The sequence below is a fragment of the Arachis stenosperma genome, chromosome 3 (genome assembly GCF_014773155.1).
Source record: "Arachis stenosperma cultivar V10309 chromosome 3, arast.V10309.gnm1.PFL2, whole genome shotgun sequence".
NCBI lineage: Eukaryota > Viridiplantae > Streptophyta > Magnoliopsida > Fabales > Fabaceae > Arachis > Arachis stenosperma.
This window is the reverse complement of record NC_080379.1, coordinates 148,424,198-148,441,753: the sequence shown is the minus strand read 5'-3', so window position 1 is coordinate 148,441,753 and position 17,556 is coordinate 148,424,198. Positions and strand designations below refer to the sequence as shown.

The 17,556-nt window shown below is 36.2% G+C and overlaps 2 non-coding genes across 2 annotated transcripts; both read right to left on the bottom strand.

Moving 5' to 3' along the window:
- Positions 1–7,313: 7,313 nt before the first annotated feature.
- Positions 7,314–7,417, bottom strand: LOC130971089 (small nucleolar RNA R71). Its single transcript, XR_009082322.1, has one exon. It is a non-coding gene; the product is annotated as a small nucleolar RNA R71 (small nucleolar RNA).
- Positions 7,418–13,737: 6,320 nt separating this feature from the next.
- LOC130970981 (small nucleolar RNA R71) lies at positions 13,738–13,845 on the bottom strand. Its single transcript, XR_009082222.1, has one exon. It is a non-coding gene; the product is annotated as a small nucleolar RNA R71 (small nucleolar RNA).
- Positions 13,846–17,556: the final 3,711 nt, after the last annotated feature.

The window sequence follows — 17,556 nt, the reverse complement described above, 5'->3', positions numbered from 1 at the left end:
ATGAATCAATCATTATTCATGACATATATATATACTTTTCAATTTTCATACAGATAAGAGTTAAAAGGAAAATAATAAAAATGTATGTAGCAGTATAATAAGTCTAATGATTTTCTCTCTTTGAAATTAAAATCCTTTATATTACTATTACCCTTCTCTATCACGGGATCAATGTAGTTACAGAAGAAATTAAGTTTAGGTAAATATTCTTACCAAACTGTTGTTAAAAAGGCTATGTATGCTAAGTGGCTAATCTCACTCCCAATTGATTCCAATTCTTAAATCACGTTCCAATTCAACTATATGAGGTTTATAAAAGTTTGAAAGAGATTAAATATCATTATAACTCAAGTAAACCCTCCTAGTTTCTCATTTACCAATTCTAACAACAAGGTAGCAATATGGTTCATTTACAAACACTCAATTCAACCAAAACAATAATCGCAATACAGCCACAATCAAATTAAATCCAATCATTAAACCATAATCACAATAATATCAAAGACAATTATAATTCATAGTCAAAACCAAACTCAATCACATTAAATAATCACATAATACAACGCTAAGTGTTTTGACAACAAAATTCTAATTATAAATACTTTTTTACCTTTTTTTTTATAGGAATGCACAATTATGCCGTAGTCTTCACTAAAGTATGTGCGTATTGTCTCGAGAGAAATTATTGATTTTTTTATAATTTCAAATTATCCTAAACCTCTAGGAACCGCCTGAATAGCTCTGAATTGTAGTGCGTAAAACTTGTTATCCCTCTTGTTTTCCTAAAAAAGAAGCCATACAAAAAATACAATCAAAAGGTTAACAAAAATGAAAAGGGAGAATCACCGTAATGCAATTTTAATAAAGGGAGATATTTTTTGGATAGAGTAAAGATGCAATTTGAGAATTGAAGGACACTTTCATCAACAACGTAACTAAATTAAACAGCATAGCATGTTACCAACTTTAGCAGGCAAAATGGATATCCATGTTGTTTTTTTATTTTGACAGATACTACAACACAAGCATGCATAGTTTAAGACTTGAAAATCTTGTTTGGCTCTAAAAACTTTATTTATATCATTCCATTGAAATCACACAATGTAACTTTCTGTTTTTCATCCATGATCTCCTACCTTAATTAAGGACAGTGTTATGATCCAAGAAAAAACACCATGTTAAAACTAGCATGCCTTATCATAAAGTTTATTTTGGTCCAATGTTTTGATTTGAAAAAAGAAAGAAGAAAACACAACAGTTATTCCTTGTTTGCAATGTCCATAGTAGATCACCAATCAGCAACCATCTTTGTTGGTTAATTAATTAGCTTCAAACAAAAATTGAATTATGTTGTTTTTCAATTAATTAATTAAGGCTTATTGTTCATACGATTGGCTCTATCATAAACATGAAGCAAATTATTTCATTTCATAAAATATAGTAGATACAACAAACACTATTATTGGAAATCAGCTATGTAAGTAAAAACTCATAAGTAGTGATAAGAAGTAATACTAATTGATTCAGAAAATGGGGAATTTGGCCTTAGCCTTGAACATCATTTTGCTTCGAAATTGGATAAAAACGTGCACAACACACTGAATGTGGCTAATTATGTAGACTCCCACATTAACCACCACTTCACCTAACAATGAAGGTTGCTACAAATTCATTCTATCCAAAGTTAGAAAATTGAAAAGGTACACTTGTCCCATATATACATATATAGCTATATTAACACTAAGAGCAATAAGCAAAGTGCAAATTAAAGGGTGTTTGATTAATTATTGATGTAAGGAATTTTCATTAGAGCAAACCAATCAAATCTTATTGATGCAATTTTCATTAAAGCGTCAGTCTCAGTTCTTATTTAAAGAGTTCAAGTTACCAGAATCTTTTGAGAAGTTGTCTCTTTTATGTAATTTTCTTGGTTTATCGTATATGAAAAATAGAAGACAGTAGATCTACCATCCAAAGAGTTAATAATGCCACCTAACTATCTATTATTCACTTTTTTTCCATACACTCATGCATTCTTTTCAATTCATATTACATATGCATTTTATTTCTTTTTCTAACTTTATTTTGAGGGTAACCTTTGTCCCCTTTTTTTTGTTTTTTATTTTTTTTTGTTTTTTTTTCTTTTGAAACAATATATAGACAAAGGATTAATGCATATTATTTAAGCATTTAATGCATGCATATGTACTCAATTTTTAAAAATTATCTACAAAAATCCAAAATGCCTATTTTACTCTCTACCCACGTTCCCAAACTCCATTCTCCCACACTTAAATGATGCACACTCACTAGCCTAAGCAAATCAAAGACCCAAATTAAAGACTTTCATTATTTTTCACTTAGGAATAGTGATGTGCTAAAAATTAGAATAAAAGGGAATTAAAAAGGCTCAAAATTGGATAACAATGGTAAATAGAAAGGATAATGCTATTTGGTTAAGTAAGTTCCGATGAAATAAAGGCCTCAATCATGTAAATATATACCAAATATTGGACATAAAAAATTAAATAAATCAAAGATCACAATCATAGAGAAAAAATAACACAAGAATAAAAATGGTGCTTAATGCAATGCAACCACACATTGAAGCTCAAATCTTCCTTAGTTGTGTGTTCTAGCTCTAATCTATGTTCCATAATTAGTTTTCAAGCAAGTTCAACAAAAAAGTTTCAACTGAAATCAATGGGATACCCTTTAAAGAAAAATTCTTGGAAATTGATTATTTTGACTAAGTTTATTATATGTATATGTATATATGTATGATGTGGTTGGATGAAAAGGCAAAATCCTAAGTTCTTTTCCTATTCTCTATCAAATCAAATCGTCAGATGTATAAATGAAATACTACACTAAATTAGATGAATAGTTACACTTATTTTGTGACCCTTATTTAAACAGTCATTATTAAATAAAATAATGACACTTATTAACATAATTTTTTTATCGTCACTAACAATTAAATGTCTAAGTAATAAGTAACATAGCAATTTATCCCTTTCATTCCTTCTTTTTCTTATTTTCTATTTTTCATAACCATTTCTATTTCTCAGAACCCTAAATGATTCAATTGGTTTTCATTGGTGGATTGCTCCTGTAGCAATTGGCGTTGAGGTCAGAAGAGAAGAGAAGGTAACAATGGTGTTCATGTTCTTCACCATTCGTGCATCAATTTAATTATGTTTGATTGAATCACAGTATGCATGCAATTTTCATCCAAATACTTACTTATTGCTCAAGAAAGTGCATCAAACCTGATGAAAATAACTGAAAAAGGCTAGTGAAACTGGCCTAAGATGCCTTGACATCACAACACCACACTTAAATCTTGCTTATCCCCAAGCAAGCAGTAAAACATGAGAAGAATGAATGAAAATAGAAAGGAATATATGTCCTTATTGGAAAGCAATAAATCTTGGTTCATGGGATTTTATGCAGGATATATCTGCAGCTCAACTTTTATTAGTTTCCAGGTGTGAAATGTCCCTTTAAGTATTGGCTAAGATGCTGCTATGAAGCCTTGTTATTCATTGATCCTTGGTTTTTGCTTTTCTTTTGCGTAGAACTCATTTTTTATTTGTTGCTTAGTGTTCTGTGTTGAGGCAGCTCTTTAGATAAGTTTTCAGTCAACACTCCCAACCCAGTTAGCTCAAGGTGTTGGGTGATAAAGCATTGATGAGCGGATAATTTATACGCTTTTTGGCATTATTTTTAGGTAGTTTTTAGTAGGATCTAGCTACTTTTAGGGATGTTTTTATTAGTTTTTATGCAAAATTCACATTTCTGGACTTTACTATGAGTTTGTGTATTTTTTTGTGATTTCAGGTATTTTCTGGCTGAAATTGAGGGACCTGAGCAAAAATCTGATAGGAAGCTGACCAAGGACTGTTGATGCTGTTGGATTCTGACCTCACTGCACTCAAAATGGATTTTCTAGAGATACAGAAATCCAAATGGCGCGCTCTTAACTGCGTTGGAAAGTAGACATCCAAGACTTTCCAGTAATATATAATAGTCTATACTTTATTCGAGTTTAGATGACGCAAACTGGCGTTCAACGCCAGTTCCATGCTGCATTCTGGAGTAAAACGTCAGAAACACGTCACAAACCAGAGTTAAACACCAAAAACATGTTACAACTTAGTGTTTAACCCTAAGAGAAGTCTCTGCACGTGTAAAGCTCAAGCTAAGCCCAATCACACACTAAAGTGGGCCCCGAAAGCGGATTTCTGCACTAAGACTTATTTTTGTAAACCCTAGTAACTAGTTTAGTATAAATAGAACTTTTTACTATTGTATTAGGTGTCTCTGAGACCATTTTATCTTGGTTATTCCGGTTCCCTCTCTGGAGCCGAAGCCAATGACACTATTTTCACTTATGTATTTTCAACGGTGGAGTTTCTACACACTATAGATTAAGGTGTGGAGCTCTGCTGTTCCTCGAGTATTAATGCAATTACTATTATTCTTCTATTCAATTCAGCTTATTCTTATTCTAAGATATTCGTTGTACTTCAACATGACGAATGTGATGATCCGTGACACTCATCATCATTCTCACCTATGAACGCGTGCCTGACAACCACTCCCATTCTACCTTAGATCGAGCACGTATCTCTTGGATTCCTTAATCAGAATCTTCGTGGTATAAGCTAGAATTATTGGCGCCCATTCCTAAGATCCGGAAAGTCTAAACCTTATCTGTGGTATTCCGAGTAGGATCTGAGATGGGATGACTGTGACGAGCTTCAAACTCGTGAGTGTTGGGCGTAGTGACAAACGCAAAAGAATCACTGGATTCTATTCCAACATGATCGAGAACCGATAGATGATTAGCTGTACTGTGACAGAGCATTTGGACCATTTTCACTGAGAGGATGGGAAGTAGCCATTGACAACGGTGACGCCCTACATACAGCTTGCCATGGAAAGGAGTAAGAATGATTGGATGAAGGCAGTAGGAAAGCAGAGATTCAACAGGAACAAAGCATCTCCACACACTTATCTGAAATTCCCACCAATGATTTACATAAGTATCTCTATCTTTATTTTATGCTTTATTTATCTTTATATTAGAAAACCATTATAACCATTTGAATCCGCCTGACTGAGATTTACAAGATGAACATAGCTTGCTTCATACCAACAATCTCCGTGGGATCGACCCTTACTCACGTAAGGTCTTACTTGGACGACCCAGTGCACTTGCTGGTTAGTTGTGCGAAGTTGTGACAAAGTGTGATCCACGTTTGAGAGCTCCAAGTCTTTGGCGCGATTGTTGATGATCACAATTTCGTACACCAAGCACCCCTCAGACTTACTAACTCAAGCCTTTCCTCTACACATACACACCACAGGCACTTGGCTCACAATTCAATTATAGAGACATTGATGCCCAGCACCTCTTTGGGTCAGTAAATGCCTTGTAACTATGTTGCTCTTGATAGTGGACTTTTGCTTGATAATCCCGGGTTAGTTAACCCAAGTTACCAAGTGTTAAAATACTCCTTAGAACCTAATCATCCAAGCAGATCCTAGTACAAAAACACCACATGCATGTGTCTTAGGGTTGAGCTATTGGCGCCTAGCTTATTCTTTGTTTCTTTTCTTCTTTCTTGTTCTTTCTTTCTTTCAAGGAGCTTTATTCACTAAGGTTTCACAGACAGTAACAAAGTTCATGCTAAAAAGAGACATTCTACCCTTCATCTTTATTGGTTGATGTTAATCTTGATCTTCAAAGTGTTCTTGGTGTTCATCTTGACATTCATAGTGTTCTTGCATGCATCATGTGTTTTGATTCATAATTTTCATGTTGTGAGTCATTTTTGTGTTTTTCTCTCTCATCATTAAAAATTTAAAAAATAAAAAAATATCTTTTCCTTATTTCTCTCATAAATTTCGAAATATTGGGGTTGACTTAGTAATTTTTTTTTAAAATAAGTTGTTTCTTGTTAGTCAAGTCAAGGTTTCAATTTTAAAAATCTTATCTTTTCAAAATCTTTTTCAAAAATAAAATCTTTTTCATTTTTCTTTTATATTTTCGAAAATTTCTAAAATTTATTTTCAAAATCTTTTTCTTATCTTTATTTCATAATTTTCGAAAACTTTACTAACAAATAATGTAATTGATTAAAAAATTTGAAGTTTGTTACTTTCTTGTTAAGAAAGGTTCAATCTTTAAATTCTAGAATCATATCTTTTAGTTTCTTGTTAGTCAAGTAATCAATTTTAATTTTAAGAATCAAATCTTTTTCAAAATAAATTTCAACCATATCTTCTCAAATCATATCTTTTTCAAAATCAAAAATCTTTTCTAACTTCTTATCTTTTCAAAATCAATTTCAAAATCTTTTTCAACTAACTAATTGACTTTTTGTTTGTTTCTTATCTTTTTCAAAACCACATAACCACTTTTTTTCTCTCTAAATTTCGAAAATTCCTCATTTTTTTTCAAAATCTTTTTAATTAACTAATTGTTTCAAATTTTAATTTTAATTATATTTCTTCTCTCAATTTTCGAAAATCACTAACTATTTTTCAAAAATAATATTCGAATTCTCTCTCTCATCTTCTTCTATTTATTTATTCATTTACTAACTCTTCTCTTCATCTAAAAATTCGAACCCTCTCTTCTCCTCTGTGTTCGAATTTTTCTCTTCTCCTTCTTCTATTCTTTTATTCTTCTACTCACATAAAGGAATCTCTAGATTGTGACATAGAGGATTCCTCTTCTTTTTTGTTCTCTTCTTTTTCATATGAGCAGGAGCAAGGACAAGGACATTCTTATTGAAGCAGATCCTGAACTTGAAAGGACTTTGAAGAAGAAGCTAAGATAAGCTAAAGCACAATAATCCAGAGAAAACCTTACAGAGAATCTCGAAAAAGAAAGAGACATGGCCGAACCCAATAACAATGGTGGAGGCGCAAGGAGGATGCTTGGTGATTATACTACACCTACTTCCAATTTTTATGGAAGAAGCATCTCAATCCCTGCCATTGGAGCAAACAATTTTGAGCTGAAGCCTCAACTAGTTGCTCTAATGCAACAAAACTGCAAGTTTCATGGACTTCCATCAGAAGATCCCTATCAGTTTTTAACTGAGTTCTTGTAGATTTGTGATACTGTTAAGACTAATGGAGTAGATCCTGAAGTCTACAGGCTCATGCTTTTCCCTTTCGCTGTAAGAGACAAGGCTAGAACATGGTTGGACTCATAACCTAAAGATAGCCTAGACTCTTGGGATAAGCTGGTCACGGCCTTCTTGGCCAAGTTCTTTCCTCCTCAAAAGCTGAGCAAGCTTAGAGTGGATGTTCAGACCTTCAAGCAAAAAGATGGTGAATCCCTCTATAAAGCTTGGGAAAGATACAAGCAGTTGACCAAAAATTGTCCTTCTGGCATGCTTTCAGAGTAGACCATTTTAGATATATTCTATGATGGTCTATCTGAGCTTTCTAAGATGTCACCAGACCATTCTGCAGGTGGATCCATTCACCTAAAGAAAATGCCTGCAGAAGCTCAAGAACTTGCTGACATGGTTGCAAATAACTAATTCATGTACACCTCTGAGAGAAATCCTGTGAGTAATAGGACGCCTCTGAAGAGGGGAGTTCTTGAAATTGATGCTCTGAATGCCATATTGGCTCAGAATAAAATGTTGACTCAGCAAGTCAACATGATTTCTCAGAGTCTGAATGGATGGCAAAATGCATCCAACAGTACTAAAGAGGCATCTTCTGAAGAAGAAGCTTATGATCCTGAGAACCCTGCAATGGCAAAGGTGAATTACATGGGTGAAGCCTATGGAAACACCTATAATCCCTCATGGAGAAATCATCCAAATTTCTCATGGAAGGATGAACAAAAGCCCCAACAAGGCTTTAATAATGGTGGAAGAAATAGGTTTAGCAATAGCAAGCCTTTTCCATCATCTTCTCAGCAACAGACAGAGAATTCTGAGTAGAGCCCCTCTAGCTTAGCAAACATAGTCTCTGATCTATCTAAGGCCACTTTAAGTTTCATGAATGAAACAAGGTCCTCCATTAGAAATTTGGAGGCACAAGTGGGTCAGCTGAGTAAGAAAATCACTGAAACTCCTCCTAGTACTCTCCCAAGCAATACAGAAGAGAATCCAAAAAGAGAGTGCAAGGCCATTGATATAATCAAAATGGCCGAATCCAAAGAAGAAGGGGAGGACGTGAACCCCAATGAGGAAGACCTCATAGGACATCTCCCATATAGAAAGGAGTTCCCTATTGAGGACCTAAAAGAATCTGAGGCTCATATAGAGACCATAGAGATTCCATTAAACTTCCTTCTACCATTCATGAGCTCTGAGAACTCTTCTTTCTCTGAAGAGGATGAAGATGTAACTGAAGAGCAAGTTGCTTAGTATCTAGGAGCCATCATGAAGCTGAATGCAAAGTTGTTTGGTAATGAGACTTGGAAAGGTGAACCTCCCTTGCTCATTAGTGAACTAGATACATGGGTTTAGCAAACTCTACCTCAAAAGAAATAAGATACTGGTAAATTCTTAATATCTTGTACCATAGGCACCATGACCTTTGAAAAGGCTCTGTGTGACCTGCGGTCAGGTATAAATCTTATGTCACTCTCTGTAATGGAGAAGCTGGGGATCTTTGAGGTACAAGCTGCAAGAATCTCATTAGAGATGGCAGACAAATCAATAAAACAAGCTTATGGATTGGTAGAGGACGTGTTGGTAAAGGTTAAAGACCTTTACATCCCTGCTGATTTCATAATGTTAGACACTGGAAAGGATGAGGATGAATGCATCATCCTTGGAAGACCCTTCCTAGCCATAGCAGGAACTGTGATTGATGTTGACAGAGGAGAGCTAGTCCTTCAATTGAATGGGGACTATCTTGTGTTTAAAGCTCAAGGATCTTCCTCTGCAACCATGGAGAGGAAGCATGAAAAGCTTCTCTCAATATAGAGTCAGATAAAGCCCCCACAATCAAACTCTAAGTTTGGTATTGGGAGGCCACAACCAGACTCTAAGTTTGGTGTTGAGAAGCCCCCCACATTCAAACTCTAAGTTTGGTGTTGGGAAGCCCTCATCATGCTCTGAACATCTGTGAAGCTCCATGAGAGCTCACTGTCAAGCTATTGACATTAAAGAAGCACTTATTGGGAGGCAACCCAATTTTCAATTATTTTTATTATTCTTTTATGTTTCATTAGGTTTATGATCATGTGGAGTCACAAAACAATTGCAAAAATTAAAAACAGAATAAAAAAATAGCACACCCTGGAGGAAGAGCTTACTGGCATTTAAACGCCAATAAGGAGCATCTGGCTGGCGTTTAACGCCAGAACAGAGCATGAAGCTGGCGTTAAACGCCAGAACCAAGCAGCAGTCTGGCGTTCAAATGCCAGGATTGCACCCTGGGGAAAGCTGGCGTTAAACACCAGAAACAAGCTACATCTGGACGTTTAATGCCAGAAACAAGCATCAGTCTAGCGTTAAACGCCAGGATTGCATACAGAGGGCGTTTTACACGCCTAAATGGTGCAGGGATGATTAATCCTTGACACCTCAGGATCTGTGGACCCCACAGGATCACCTTAGGATCTATGGACCCCACAAGATCCCCACCTATCGTCTCCCTCTCTCTCACACCTTTTCATAACACTCTTCCCCAAAATTCATTCACCAATCACCTCAATCACTCTTCCCCATCACCTCTTCACCATTCACATCCATCCACTCTTCCCCATAACACTCTATCCTTCTTTTTCTCCTTGGATGATGGTGCATAGTTCTTCCAAGAGATTGATTGAATTCCTGCAAAGTTATTGGAAGTTGCTTGTTCCCCGAGCACTTGAGAGATGGTTAGCATGCATGTATGCTTGTGATTTTTTGAACTTAAGTTGGTGTGGGAACACCAAACCTAGTTTCTTGCCTACTTATATATGCAGCAAATTAAATACATGTAGGAAACATCAAGTGCTTTTATGAATCAAACTATGAACTAAAAATTAAACAATTGTTAAGTAGTTTCTTTGATTGTTTGGAGCTAGTGACTAATCATGCTGAGGGTTGCAATGTGTTCTTAATGAAATCTTTGGTGGAACACCAAACTTAGATTTACACATTCACCCTTAAATTACTTTGGTGTGCAATACCAAATTTAGCTCCTTGCAATACAAAGAAGTCTACTTAACTCTTTTATTGGAACAACTAAGAAAGGAAAATTACCTCTAGTTGGGTTGCCTCCCAACATACGCTATTTTAATGTCATTAGCTTGACATGTTATTCATAACTTTTCCCTTCTTCTTCCAGTTTGTTAAGAGAAATGACCTCAGGCAGAAAGAAGAGCAAGTCAGTATCCCCTGTCTTGGCCTTTTCCAGCAAGCTTCCTTTGGTTTTTTTCTTGATTGAACTTGTTTGTTGGATCAGGGGTTGGATTGCTTGTGGTTGACATTTTCTTCTTCATGGATATGGTCAATTGTAGCTTGGTCACAATCCTCTTTTCGGGTGCTCTTATTGGTTTCCTTCACTTCTTGGATATCAAGACTTGAGTGTTGTGTGATGGTTGGAGTGTCCTCTTCATCAAAAGTTTATTGAATTGTGGTTCAATGAACCCATCCTCTATACAACTCTCTGCTTCAATTGAGTGTGGACTTCCTTGATTGACTTCCTCCCTTTCTTCTACATGATGTTCCATTGAGCCCTTTGGGAGTGAGTTTTCATGTTCCTTTATCGCCCTTAGTGGCCTATGTGGATGTTGTAGAACCTATGCACAATTACTCAAGAGGGGGGGGGGTGAATTGAGTATTGCAACAACAATGAATCTTTTTGCGAAAGTTAAAGACAATATACAAAAGTGTTATTGTACTAGTATTTTTCCAAGAGCTTAACTCAATTGCTAAGCATTTATAAGGAGCTTTTACTTTCCAATAGACACCAACTCAAATAAATTGATCAAGCTTTTCACCAATCGGACTTAAGCTATTCCTTAAGTACTTACGAAGCTACTTTCCGATCACAATTTATTTGCTTAAAGGTAAAAGACAATAATATTGAAGAGATGAGTTTGGAGAGATGCAAACGCTATTTAGAGTGGTTCGGCACAATCCTTGTCCTACGTCCACTTTCTTTCTCAATCGCTATTGAGAAGTTCCACTATTGCCAAGCTTCAAGGTGCTCGCGCAAAACCTTTTACAATCCGAGTCCTTAGTTTCTAACACCTCACGGTATATGATCACCACTCGTATACTAACCCACTCCACTTAGAGATACCTTCTCTAAGATTTGCCTTGAGTACTTAGTATACCTCTTTGGTATCCTCACCGACTATAGTGTTTATAACTCTTGACTCAACCTTGGAGATCACACTCCAATTTACAAAGTGTACAAGAAAACAATTCTCAAAGAATTGTTGAGATGAAATGAGTACTCTCTAGAAGAGTGTATGATTACAAGTTTAGCACTATTGAACCAATTGATATTGCTCTCTCAAATTGTGTATTATAACACCTTAAAAAATGTGTAGAATGAAAGAATATGAACACCTTAATTCTAGGGTTTCATGGTAACATGTTGAAGCCTGGCTGGCTCTAAAGCCATATTCCACTTGTCAACATAAAAGGCATGTATATGGAGTTGGATGAAGTATCAGCTGTTGCATGCCTGATTTATATCCTAAAGCTGGCTGGCTATTAAGCCATGTCCAACCCCTGGATTGGAGCTTTAGGCTAACATTGAAAAATTCCTGGAATTCTTCTTAAAATTTTTGAATTTCTTATTTTCTTTTTCCTATATGATTTTTGAAAAAAAAATTTTTAGAAAATCATAAAGTAAAAAAAATATTTTGTGTTTCTTGTTTGAGTTTTGTGTCATGTTTTAAGTTTGGTGTCACTTGCATGTTCATCTTTTTCTTGCATTTTTCGAAAATTCCTGCATTGTGTTCTTCATGATCTTCAAGTTGTTCTTAGTAAGTCTTCTTCTTTGATCTTTAAATTTTATTGTTTTGTGTCTTTTGATGTTTTTCATGTGCATTTTTGCATTCATAGTGTCTAAGCATTAAAGATTTCTAGGTTTGGTGTCTTGCATGTTTTCTTTGCATAAAATTTTTTTCAAAAATATGTTCTTGATGTTCATCATGATCTTCAAAGTGTTCTTGGTGTTCATCTTGACATTCATAGTGTTCTTGCATGCATCATGTGTTTTGATTCATAATTTTCATGTTGTGAGTCATTTTTGTTGTTTTTCTCTTTCATCATTAAAAAACTCAAAAATAAAAAAATATCTTGTCCTTATTTTTCTCAAAATTTTGAAAATTTGAGTTGACTTAGTCAAAAATTTTTAAAAACTTAGCTATTTCTTATAAGTCAAGTCAAATTTTCAATTTTAAAAATCTTATCTTTTCAAAACTTTTTCAAAAATCAAATCTTTTTCATTTTTTCTTACTATTTTTCGAAAATTTTTAATTTAAATTTTAAAATCTTTTTCTTATCTTTATTTCATGATTTTCAAAAACTTTACTAACAATTAATGTGGTTGATTCAAAAATTTGATGTTTGTTACTTTCTTGTTAAGAAAGGTTCAATCTTTAAATTCTAGAATCATATCTTTTAGTTTCTTGTTAGTCAAGTAATCAATTTTAATTTTAAAAATTAAATCTTTTTCAAAATATCTTTTTAATCATATCTTTTTCAAACATATCTTTTCAAATTATATCTTTTTCAAAAAATTGATTTCAAAATATCTTTTCAAACTTCTTATCTTTTCAAAAATTGACTTTCAAATCTTTTTCAACTAACTATTTGACTTTTTGTTTGCCTCTTATCTTTTTCAAAACCACCTAACAACTTTTCTCTCTCTTTAATTTTCGAAAATACCTCCCTCTTTTTCAAAAATTCTTTTAATTAAATAATTGTTTCAAATTTTAATTTTAATTTTATTTCTTCTCTTAATTTTCGAAAATCACTAACCCTTTTTCAAAATTAATTTTCGAATTCTCTCCCCCTCATCTTCTTCTATTTATTTATTTATTTACTAACACTTCTCTTCATCTCAAGAATCTGAAACTATCTACACCCTTGTGTTTGGATTCTTACTTTTTCCTTCTTCTATTCCTTTCTTCTTCTACTAACATAAAGGAATCTCTCTACTGTGGTAAAGAGGATCCCTATTACTATTTTTTGTTCCCTTCTTTTTCATATGAGCAGGAGCAAGGACAAGAATATTCTTGTTGAAGTAGATCCTGAACCTGAAAGGACTCTGAAGAGGAAACTAAGAGAAGCTAAATTACAACAATCCCGAGACAACCTTATAGAAATTTTCGAAAAAGAAGAGGAGATGGTAGCCAAAAATAATAATGCAAGGAGGATGCTTGTTGATTATACTACACCTACTTCCAAGTTTGATGGAAGAAGCATCTCAATCCCTGCTATTGGAGCAAACAATTTTGAGCTGAAACCTCAACTAGTTGCTCTACTGCAATAGAACTGCAAGTTCCATGGACTTCCATCAGAAGATCCCTACCAGTTTTTAACTGAGTTCTTGCAGATCTGTGAGACTGTTAAGACTAATGGAGTAGATCCTGAAGTCTACAGGCTCATGCTTTTCTCTTTTGCTGTAAGAGACAGAGCTAGAATATGGTTGGATTCACAACCTAAAGATAGCCTAGACTCATGGGATAAGCTGGTCGCGGCCTTCTTGGCTAAGTTCTTTCCTCCTCAAAAGCTGAGTAAGCTTAGAGTGGATGTTCAGATCTTCAAACAAAAAGATGGTGAATCCCTCTATGAAGCTTGGGAATGATACAAGCAGATGACCAAAAGGTGTCCTTCTGACATGCTTTTTGAGTGGACCATTTTGGATATATTCTATTATGGCCTATCTAAATTCTCTAAGATGTCACTGGACCATTCTGCAGGTGGATCCATTCACCTAAAGAAAACGCCTGCAGAAGCTCAAGAACTCATTGACATGGTTGCAAATAACCAATTCATGTATACTTCTGAGAGGAATTCTGTGAGTAATGGAATGCCTCAAAGGAAATGAGTTCTTGAAATTGATGCTCTGAATGCCATACTGGCTTAGAATAAAATGTTGACTCAGCAAGTCAACATGATTTCTCAAAGTCTGAATGGATGGCAAAATGCATCCAACAGTACTAAAGAGGCATCTTCTGAAGAAGAAGCTTATGATCCTGAGAACCCTGCAATAGCAGAGGTAAATTACATGGGTGAACCTTATGGAAACACCTATAATTCATCATGGAGAAATCATCCAAATTTCTCATGGAAGGATCAACAAAAGCCTCAACAAGGCTTTAATAATGGTGGAAGAAATAGGCTCAGCAATAGCAAGCCTTATCCATCATCTTCTCAGCAACAGACAGAGAATTTTGAGTAGAGCACCTCTAATTTAGCAAACTTAGTCTCTGATCTGTCTAAGGCCACTTTAAGTTTTATGAGTGAAACAAGGTCCTCCATCTGAAATTTAGAGGCACAAATGGGCCATCTGAGTAAGAAAATGACTGAAACTCCTCCTAGTACTCTCCCAAGCAACACTGAAGAGAATCCAAAAAGAGAGTGCAGGGCCATTGACATAATCAAAATGGCCGAACCTAGAGAGAAAGGAGAGGACGTGAATCCCAATGTGAAAAACCTCATGGGACGTCTTTCAAGCAAGAATGAGTTCCCTATTGAGGACCTAAAGGAATCTGAGGCTCATATAGAGACCATAGAGATTCCATTAAACCTCCTTCTGCCATTCATGAGCTCTGAAAACTATTCTTCCTCTAAAGAGAATGAAGATGTAACTGGAGAGCAAGTTGCTCAATATCTAGGAGCCATCATGAAGCTGAATGCCAAATTGTTTGGTAATGAGACTTGGGAAGGTGAACCTCCCTTGCTCATTAATGAACTATATACATGGATTCAACAAACTTTACCTCAAAAGAGACAAGATCCTGGCAAATTCTTAATACCCTGTACCATAGGCACCATGATCTTTGAGAAGGCTCTGTGTGACCTAGGGTCCGGCATAAATTTTATGCCACTCTCTGTAATGGAGAAGTTGGGGATCATTGAGGTACAGCCTGCCATATTCTCATTGCAAATGGCAGACAAGTCAGTAAGACAAGCTTATAGATTGGTAGAGGACGTGTTAGTGAAGGTTGAACATCCCTACTAATTTCATAATCTTAGACACTAGGAAGGAGGAGGATGAATGCATCATCCTTGGAAGACCTTTCCTAGCCACAACAGGAGCTGTGATAGATGTTAACAGAGGAGAATTAGTTCTTCAATTCAATTGGGACTACCTTGTGTTTAAGACCCAAGGGTGTTCTTCTGTAACAATGGAGAGGAAGCATGAAAAGCTTCCCTCAGTACAGAGTCAAACAAAGCCCCCACAATCAAACTCTAAATTTGGTGTTGGGAGGCCACAGCCAAACTCTAAGTTTGGTGTTGAATCCCCACATCCAAACTTTAAGTTTGGTGTTGGGAGTCTACAATATTGACCTGATCACCTGTGAGGCTCCATAAGAGCCCACTGTCAAGCTAGTGACATTAAAGGAGCGCTTATTGGGAGGCAACCCAATTTTTATTTATCTAATTTTATTTTATTTTTATTTTATTTTTCCTTTATGTCTTATTAGGGTCATGATCATGTGGAGTCACAAAATAAATACTAAAATTAAAAACAGAATCAAAAACAGTAGAAGAAAAAGCACACCCTGGAGGAAGGGCTTATTGGCGTTTAAACGCTAGTTAGGAGCATCTGGCTGGCGTTCAACGCTAGAACAGAGCATGGATCTGGCGTTGAATGCTAGAAACAAGTAGCATCCTGGTGTTTAAACGCCAGGAATACATCCTGAGGAAAGCTGGCACTGAACGCCAGAAACAAGCATGGAACTGGCGTTCAACGCCAGAAACATGCTGCAAATGGGCGTTGAACGCCCAAAACAAGCATGAAGCTGGCGTTCAACGCCAGAAACAAGCATCAATCTGGCATTGAACTTCAAGATTGCATGCAGAGGGCATTTTACACGCCTCATTGGTGCAGGGATGCTAATCCTTGACATCTTAGGATCTGTGGACCTCACAGGATCCCCACCTACCTCAACTCACCCTCTCTCTCTCTTTTTTTCACACAATCCAATAAACATTCTTCCCCAAAACCCTTCACCAATCACCTCAATCTCTCTTCCCCATCACCTCTTCTCCACTCACATCCATCCACTCTTCCCCATAAACCCCACCTACCTTCAAATTCAAATTCCTTTCCCACCAAAACCCACCCAATATGGCCGAACCTTAACCCCTCTCCCTCCACTATATAAACCCCTCCATTCTTCTTCCTTTTCACACAACACATCCCTCTCTTCTCCTCCTTGGCCGAAGCACTACCCTCTCTCCCTCTCCTCCATATCTTCATCTTCTTCATCTATTCTTTATTCTCTTGCTCGAGGGCGAGCAATATTCTAAGTTTGGTGCGGTAAAAGCATAGCTTTTTTGTTTTTCCATAACCATTGATGGCACCTAAGGCCGGAGAAACCTCTAGAAAAGGGAAAGGGAAGACAAAAGCTTTCACCTCCGAGTCATGGGAGATGGAGAGATTCATCTCCAAGGCCCATCAAGACCACTTCTATGATGTTGTGTCCAAGAAAAAGGTGATCCCTGAGGTCCCTTTCAAGCTCAAGAAAAATGAGTATCCGGAGATCCGACATGAGATCCAAAGAAGAGGTTGGGAAGTTCTGACTAACCCCATTCAACAAGTTAGAATCTTAATGGTTCAAGAGTTCTATGCCAATGCATGGATCACTAGGAACCATGATCAAAGTGTGAACCCAAATCCAAAGAACTATCTTACAATGGTTTGGTGGAAATACTTAGATTTTAGTCCGAAAAATGTGAGGTTGGCATTCAACTTGCCCATGATGCAAGGAGATGCACGCCCCTACACTAGAAGGGTCAACTTTGATCAAAGGTTGGACCAAGTCCTTATGGACATATGTGTGGAAGGAGCTCAATGGAAAAGAGACTCCAAAGGCAAGCCGGTTCAATTAAGAAGACTGGACCTCAAGCCTGTGGCTAGAGGATGGTTGGAGTTCATCCAACGCTCCATCATCCCCACTAGCAACCGATCCGAAGTTACTGTGGATCAGGCTATCATGATTCATAGCATCATGAATGGAGAGAAAGTAGAAGTTCATGAAGTCATCTCCCTTGAATTCTACAAAATAGCTAAAAAGCCCTCCACCATGGCAAGGCTAGCTTTTCCTCATCTTATTTGTCATCTATGTTACTTAGCTAGAGTTATCATAGAAGGAGATATCCCTATTGAGGAGGATAAGCCCATCACTAAGAAAAGGATGGAGCAAACAAGAGAGCCCACTCATGGATCCCAAGAGACGCATGAGGAAGCTCATCACCAAGAAATCCCAGAGATGCCTCAAGGGATGCACTTTCCTCCCAACAATTATTGGGAACAACTCAACACTTCTCTAAAAGACTTGAGTTACAATATGGATCAATTAAGGGTGGAACATCAATAGCACTC